Source organism: Buceros rhinoceros, unplaced genomic scaffold, assembly GCF_000710305.1.
Source record: "Buceros rhinoceros silvestris isolate BGI_N320 unplaced genomic scaffold, ASM71030v1 scaffold9719, whole genome shotgun sequence".
NCBI classification, from domain to species: domain Eukaryota; kingdom Metazoa; phylum Chordata; class Aves; order Bucerotiformes; family Bucerotidae; genus Buceros; species Buceros rhinoceros.
The window spans coordinates 8,199-16,936 of NW_010430933.1; positions in this window are offsets into that span (position 1 = coordinate 8,199).

Here is an 8,738-nt window from a genome sequence, read left to right on the forward strand (position 1 = left end):
AGCCACAGCTGAACCCCTCTGACCTGTTTAGGGTCATTCATTTGTCCCTGTTGCAGATCTACGTGCCCCACTCCTGCTCTGGCATGGGAAGGGCTGTGCAGAGGCTGCTGAGCCATCTTCCCCTGCCTACCCTCCAGCCTGACCCAAGACCCACACAAGCCAGATGATGACCTCCTGTGGATGCTTGCTCCCGTTGGGTCAGGCCCCTCAGCAGCCAAAGGGTCCTTGTCCCAGGAATGGCCATGGAAACCACCAAAAAGGGTCCATCTCCCTCCTCGCCCAGGCAACCCCACATAGCTTCAGGATGGCAGAGGCTGGGGGTCAGATATCCTCCCTGCCTGCTACCCGTCTTGCAGCAGCCTTTGGGGTAACAGCCAAACCTTCTTTTTTCTGTTTGTTTTTTGTTTTAAGGGAAAAAAGAGAAAAAAAAAAAAAGGAAGGAAAAGAGAGGGAGTACCAAAAAAACCAACCCCAAAACCCACCTGTGCAACATTTAAATGGTTTGCCTTGTGTGACTCCATGGGGAAGTCGGTGAAAAGCTACCTCCTGAAAGGCTGCTGCCTTCTCTACATACTAGCCCTCACCTCCAATTACAGATGGTGCTTTGGTCACTGGCAAAGAGACGTTTCAAGATAACCTTGCCATTCAGGAAAAACATGTACAAAGGAAAGACCCCAAACACAGCTGAACCATACAAACAATAACTGCACAGAACTGAGGTCTCGGAAAGTTGTATTGCTGAAAACACCTCCCTGCTCCCACTAAAAGGACTGTATAAACAAACAAACAAATGAAAGAAATCAACAGCTAATCATCAAACTTTTTTTTTTCCCCATGTTAGAAATTTTGAAAATGCAAAGCTAAAAAGAGCAGTTCACTGCATTTCTGACCACATGTGAGAGAGAGCCTGCTCCAAATATAAGAAAAAAAACCAGACAGGCAAAGAGGCCTCCAAAGCTAGCAGCTTCCAGTGGTAACCTCCACACTAACTGCTGTCTAGTGGGAAGGTCATTTCCTACAGCACCTCTTGAAGGCTCCAACTTGCTAGGAGCTTTTAGGTGTATAGCATGTTGATAATACTTATAATACTTAAAATACACACACACACATGTGTACACGCACTCACACACATCTATCTTCTCTTCCATAAAAGACAAGCCTGGCAGAGCACTGGATACAATTTGATGGAGAGGAAAGAGCAGCTGAACATGGAAGAAAGCAGAGAAGGTGGACAGATGTGGTCTGACAGAAAGAGTCACTGGAGGCCACAGGTTATTCTGTTACATTTTATGTACATAAATAAAAAGAAACCATCAAAGAGGTCCAGTGACACCAGCCCTAAAGGGCTGGCTAAGCAGACTTAGATAGTGTAGATGACAAGGGCCCTAGCCCACTGGTGTAGCTCCTTCCATATCTGACAAGTCATGACATTTCTTCATCAGGTCCTGATTGTCTTTTCTGGCTGGTGACAGAGGACAGCAGTGTCTTATTCAGCAGTTTGGCCATTTAAAACACTGTGCTGGTTGGCACTGTAGGGCCCTCCCAGCAGGTCATCCTCTCTGGTGTTAGCAGTGTAGGAATTTCTCCTGGAAATGAATGGGATGGAAAATGGCTGCAGAAAGTTCGCTTCCTCCCACCTTCCCTATTTACCATCCCCTCCGAAGAAACCCAACCTCTCTAGAGCTTGGAATTTGCAAGATCCCTACCCAGCTCCAAGCAGCAATGGTAAAGTTCTTCCAAATATCAGGAATGGGAAGTTGATCCACCTCAACTCAGGTTTTGCCTGTGTCTAACCCAAGAGCAAGAAAGGTCAGGCTAGTGCTTGTTTGCAAGTGGAATTTCTGTGCTTGCATTGCCCTAGGAGGCAGCAAAAAGAATAGGAAGGGAGCCTCTTGTTCCAGTCACAGGACAGATTGACCAGATCTCTCCCAAAAGACCTTACCAGTCAGTGCACGATTGTCTTCCTGCTCCACCTACCAGTTAAGGCCAATGTAGATAACGAGTGCAGCACAATGCTTTGAAAATGTGGCACAGTGGATTCAGCACAAAAGCGAATGAAGGCATGGAATGGGTTTCTGGTGCTGTATTCAAACAATCTCCAGGAGGAGTCTGTGTCCCAGCCTTGTCACTGATTCAGAGCTGGTCCCCCAGAGTCCAAACAAATCAGACATGCCAAGGCCTACCAGGTAAGCAAGAGCAACAAGAGGGTTGCCAAGGTACCTGCAGGTACTCATCACCAGGCTTTAGCAGCATACGGCTTCAAACACTTGTCCCTCAGCCCAAACACATGCACACAAACAACTAAGCTCACACATATAGATTGTGGCACCACACATACAAATGTGTGCTGGCTGCATAAATACACATACCAATATGAATCCACCCCTGCTCCCCACGAGTAGACACGTGCAGAAAATACAGACAAGTAGCAACAGGCATGCAACATACAGGTGGTGATCCCAAGCAGAGGGAATCCCTCTAAGTTATGTTCAAGCATGGTGAGTTCTGGGGAGATGAATCCTGGCAAAATGCATTGCAGGAAGAGACTCGCACAAGCAAGAGAATCCACAAAAGGCATTCTAGACATCTAAACCCCTAAGTAACTGTTCCAAAAGTTCCTTGAATTTCACAGGAATTTAGCTGCCTGTGTTGACGGATCTGGTTCCAAGGCCTAGAAGGAAAGTGGAGGGAGAAAGCACAAAACTTTCATCTTACCTCCTTGACTAATTTTTGTCTGTTCAGGGTCAGGTGTAATTGTTCTTTAGCTGGCATGGTACTTAACAGCCATATCCATGGGCCTAGATAAAAGTCTCACGTGATGAATGCATTCTCTCTGGACACTGCAAATGTTGCAGGTATGTCATGCTTATGGCACATTGAATAAGCAAAGGAAACACAGCATCAAGAAGCCTGGTGATGCTCAGAAAGATAACTTAGTACATTGGCCACAAGTTCACCTATGGGGTGGAATCCCAAGGAGATGCCTGCCCACATCGTTGGGGTAGCACCGAATGGGCCAATCAATGGTTTCCAACTTCACTTATGTTTAGAGTTCTGCCAGGAGTCACTTGAATGCACAAGTATATGTCTCCTTCCAGACTGACAGGTATTTGCAGCCATGTATTCACAAGTATACAGGCCACTGTGATCCATGCCAGGACAGCCATGCCACAGTCATGAGAGTACATGAGAGGGATGTCTACCCTGCTCATGCCTTTGAGAAGAGTTCCATGTGGCTGTGGTGGTTTCTCCCACCCAGAAATCAGAGATGCACGCCTGTAATGGCAGGTTGAGCAAGAGTTAGCTGCAGCTGGGAGAAGACTGCTGCTCTGGATAGCCTCTGGTCATGTAGGCCCTTTCCATTGCTCCCTGCGCTGCACATATACTTTCATAGAGTACAACTCAAATCCTCAGAGACCACGGCACATGGCAACACTCACGCACACACAGAGAGGCTGACTGGCCCTTTCGTAGACTGTGACCAGCAGACCCAAGCATCTTCAGGGATGAGCAGTCAGTCCCATGGCTATGGAGGATGGTAGGTTGATGGATGGTCATTAAGGAACAATGCAAGTTGTCCAAAATGAAGGAGGGAGGAGTCTTGGCATCTGCCCAGAGTCCCTACCAGTTTCTCATTGATCCTGTCTCTGCTTATTCACCATGACATACCCCATCACTCTCTTTCCTTACTGACATGACATTAGAGCACAAACCAATGGCCTCTAGGCAATAAAGGAAAGTAGCCCTGCACTTCTAAAAGATAGCATTCTTCTGTCCGGCAGCTTTTCTTTATTCTTTATAAAAGCAAAGAAACTCTACTGACCCAGCTGTGGATCAGCCTGGAGTGGATAAAAACCGTATCTGTCCCTGATCTAATTTCACCAGTCAGTCATCAAGGACAGAAATCATGTTTTTTCTTCTGGTTTTCTCAGAAAAGACAATTTCACTGCTTCCTTGCACAGGCTAATTTGCCAGACTGATCATTTCTTATTTCTTGAGTGGGCAAGAGCAGAACCCCACCTCAGTGAAAGTGACAGAGATGTAAAAAATAGCTACGAAATATCGTCTTCTAAAAATTTGGTCAGGTCTAGAATTTTCCAGGAGAGAAGAAGTAGAGGCCTGCCCTTCACTCATCTCCTGCACAGCATTGCACAGTCTGACGAAGACAACAGAGCAACAGGACAGTAATAAGAGGAGCAGAGTAGGCAAACAGCCAGCATAAGTCGTTCTGAGGGAAGAGGCGTAGAGATGAAATTGAAGAATCAGTGTGAGATGGGAAATAAGCAGATAAGAGGCCAGGGAGATGAGGCAGTAAACTGCTGGAAAGATCAAAACACCTGAAAATGAGGTTCTGCTTAGGGGAAGGACAGAGAGGGTCTAAAGGAGAGGAAGCAAAGTGGACAAGAATGGCACAGACGGTCTGAGTCCATGCCACCTCCGCTCCCACTGGTAATGGAAAGGCCACAAAAAGAGGGAGATGGAACAGTTGGTCAGGAGATGAAGGCCCAGAAAAAGACCCCTGTAATCCACAGGGATGTCCCAGGGAGAAGACAATGGGGACCAGGGAAGAGAAAATAATCACAGCAAAGCACATAGAGAAGGAAACAGCCCTGTGCCTCACACAAACAGTCCCTAGCAATCAACACTGCTTTTATTACAGGAAATTATTAACACCCTCAGCTACCCACCACCCCTCACCAATCCCACACCTCCCCTGTTTGGGGACCCTTTCTTGGCACACACATATAACATCCAGATAAACTTTCCGAACCAGCAAAAGCAACCACTGAAACAACTTCAAACACCACAGACCAATAAAACCACAATTTAGAAGTTAACTTTCCCAACCCTCCCCATGCCATTATTTAATAAGGAAATACTGTACAGATATAAAACCCACCCTTTTCCCAACCTGAATATAATTGCTTGAGTTAGTTTCTGTACATATATACACACATATTTACACAGTAATGCTGCAGTCAAGAAAGAAGATGATCTAAAAGTCACAAAGTGAATACATAAATTAAATAACTACCAGCAGAACATTAGGAAAGGTCACGTTCTTCCTACTTGGCAAAAATGCATTGTGGGACAGTCATTAAGCGTACTGCAATGCACCATGTGCATGCGTGTGTGTGCGTGTGCGTGCGTGTACAGGCACACAAGCCTCACAAATTCCTTCTGTGTCAGGTTTGTTCGTGTGTGTTTCACTTCCCCATTATGTCTCATATGCTTGCATATGCCCAGAGGAACCCCTGTCCCACAGCGTGGAATTTCTTTCTGACCTGTTGGAGCGTATACTGGTGCTTGCTGTGAACCTTTAATGGCAGAAGGCCAGCAGGTTAAGAGATCTGTAACTACTAACACATCATAGAGACCCTCCTTTACCTCAGCACCCAGGGAACTGTATCCTTGGTGTCAGCAGACATGAGTCCTTCTCTCCACAATACAGATTCATCGCCCTTTTCTACACACAAGCAGATTTGTGCTGTGTCAGTTTTGTTGTCAGCAATAATAGAAGGGTGCCAGAATTCACTCAAATGGCGTGGCTAGGACAGGAATTTGGGAACGCTCAAGAGATGAAGAAGTCAAATCCAATTGGAAAGTGGGTTTTGTTGTTGCTGTTGTTGCCATTCCAATGGCACACACCCAGGTCTGTCTGCAATCAGCCCCAGGGAGGTCCAGAGAGCCCCTGTTGAAGACGAAGCAATAGTATTCATATTACCAGTGAGACAGTCAGCACCCCAGTTTGCCTTTGAGGGGGGAGGAGGGAGGGAGCCACAGGGAAGTGTAGGTGAGTGAATGCAGCGAGGGTCTATGGCTTGGATATCTATTTGGCTGCAAATTGAAAATAAGCCCTTGTGGGGACAACAGTCGGGTCCCACTAGTTGCTATCTCAATGTGCCCTGCAGCATCCAGCAGCATGGTAGGTGTGTTCCAGGTGGACACGCCAGGTGTGTTCAGCAGCAGGGAAGCACTTACGGGTAAGAAGGGATGCAGACAGGGATCGTGGCTTGGAGTCTGTCCCCATTTGTTGCCAGCAATCTAGTTCCTTTCTTGCACGTGTCTCCCAGGGGCTCCTGTGGTGAGCCAGGCATATGCCACAGAGAGGCAGCATAATTGGAGCCTACCCTTTGCCGGCTTGGATTGATCAGGAAGGGTCAAGTGTAATTTCTTAGAGCAATGGTGCAGAGAGTCAGCACAAAGAACTTTCACCAACACTCCTCATCTTTATCCTCTCCCCTTTTTCTTCTCTTTTTGGCAACTAAAAACATGTGGGGAAGTGCAACTTCCCACCCTTCTCCATGGGAAGGGCTCATCAAAGGTTGCTTGACTGGAGTGGAGGATGTGTGAAAGGCCTAAGTCTGATCATTGGCTGTGTTCCCAGGCTTGCTTCCATCTGTTGATAAGCAATGGAGGTGGGAGGATATGCCATGTTTGATCGAAAGTTCTAAAGCAAAGACTTGCCTTTAAAGATCCCTGAGGTACCTCTGATCATTCTAACCTGTCGCCACCATCATATTAATTCTCTGTCTCCGTCTTTCTCTTTTGCTGGCAATGTTGCTGTGAGAAACAACCCTGATTTGAAGGTACAAATGGGCTTTATTCACGATGATGCTAGTGTCTTCTTGGAGCGAGGAGCTAAACATCAGCATGCTTTGCTGAAGAAGTTAGAAGCAAAGAGGCCCATCCTGGCAACTCCTAACTCCTCCACGGGATGGTGTCTCTTCAGGACATCACAAAGGAACCTTCCTCCCCCCATGTGGTGGAAATTGAAATATCCATTCCCTACGGGCAAAGTTCATACTTGCGTATTGTTGAGCGTTTTGAACTCGCTGAGGTTCTGGCCTGGAGAGTTGTGACAACACATAACGGATTTCAGAGAGAGCAGGATGGATTTTGCTGAGGAAGTGGGACCGGTGTGCTTCATTGGCTCAACTGACAACAAGTCCTGACTGCAGCTTTTCTCTTCTACTTACCATTGTGACATGGTAAGTTCTGATATTGCCCTCACTGGGAGGTGTGATGGGAGACAGGTAAATACTACATCAGCCTGTGTTGTGTTGCACTATGGTAAAAAAAAAAGCTGGTGTGAATACTCCAAGAATTTTTACGATGTGGAGATTCACGTCTGCAAGTTCTACCTGCCAGCTGCTTTCCACTCTGCATGGCACATTTCTGATATTTTCTTTTAATATTTCCTCTGTCTCCTTCATACACATCCTCCTTTGGCTGAGTACATACGCTCCAGTACCACTTCAGAAGAACATGGCTCATGGAAATACCTCTCAGAGAGCCATGCCTGGAACTAGAGTGAGGAGGCAAATGTCAGAAACACTGCCAAAGGCTCCTAATCCTTCCTGGGAGGACGTCTGCAAATACACAGTAGAGGTCATCAAACTGTAGAGGACGCAGTGGTTTTTACTTGGTATTCTTGTTTGCAGAAACCTTCAAAAAGGGGAAATGTTCTCATCCACTGCCCCAGAAAACACTGGTGTTTCTACAGAAGAGAGAGAGAAATGGCGAGGGAGGGGGTATGGAGTTTTGTCAGGCTCTGACATGAAATCTCATTCTTTTCTGGACAGGTAATAAACAGCACATGGAAAGTTTTCTAGTATAGACAACACCTGCCGATAATATTACCTGATTGATTCACTTGAATTCTTAGAATGAAAATACACCAAATCTAAAATTCTAAATATATAATCAGAGTTTAATAACATCATCGATTTATTTTCTGGATTATGAATTACACCCTCCCCCCTCCCATCCCCTCCCCTTCAACTCTGTCCCAAAACTTGTTGACCTGTCAGAACTAAAACGAACAAAGCAACCAGAAAAGATCACTTATAGGAGAAAGGATTAACCTGATGGACACATGGCCTAATCTGTTATGGGACAGGACAAAATACCAGGCTCCCGTGGTTAGACCAGTGGTTCAGTCCGGAATTTTCAGTTCTTCTTTTCTGGTTACCCTAGAGCATTCAAGTGGTTTGTGGCACAGTTAATATTTGCAGAGCACTCGGAGTGTTAACAGTGCTACAACAGTATCAACACTAGATAATGATTTTGGCAAACTATCATTTGCCTATCAGTGGAACAAGGGACAGACCAGTTCGGAGAAAATACGAACCAATGTTCACCCCAGAAGACAAAAATCAGAACCTTTAAGAAGAGATTTGAAAAAAGTTCCATTAACTTCTTTTTGGTTTGTTTTCGACTTAATTTCCCTGCAGAGCCACCCTCCAGGTTTCCTCGTTCCAGGTGGGGAGGGACGGAAAAGTACCGAGATAACCACCAAAAAGATTAGCTGCCCTCGCCAGCTGTCAAGCTCCACCCCAAGCCCTTAGGAAATACCAGAAATTATCACGAGCTTTCCCAGGTCCAAGATTTCTAAACCAAAGTAGCATTGGAGAAGTCTCTTAATGTCAAAGTGATGGTCCAACCTGAGCGGCCAGCTTGATGGTTCACCCCATCACTATCAAGACAGTGTAGTGCCTTGAGGCCCAAACTCCACAGAGAGATTGCTGGTACAGAGAGTTTATATGCAAAACGGAATTAGGGGTGTTCCCATCAAAACATGAAACCCTGCTGGCAAGGCTTGAAGTGACGTTCCGGCGTCTTCCATTCATGAAGATAAAGGTGACAGGGCAATACGGGGGGCCTCGGGGGAACACAACACACATGGGTTTCTCTCTCTCTCCCTTTCTCTCTCTCTCTCTCTCTCTCTCTCTCTC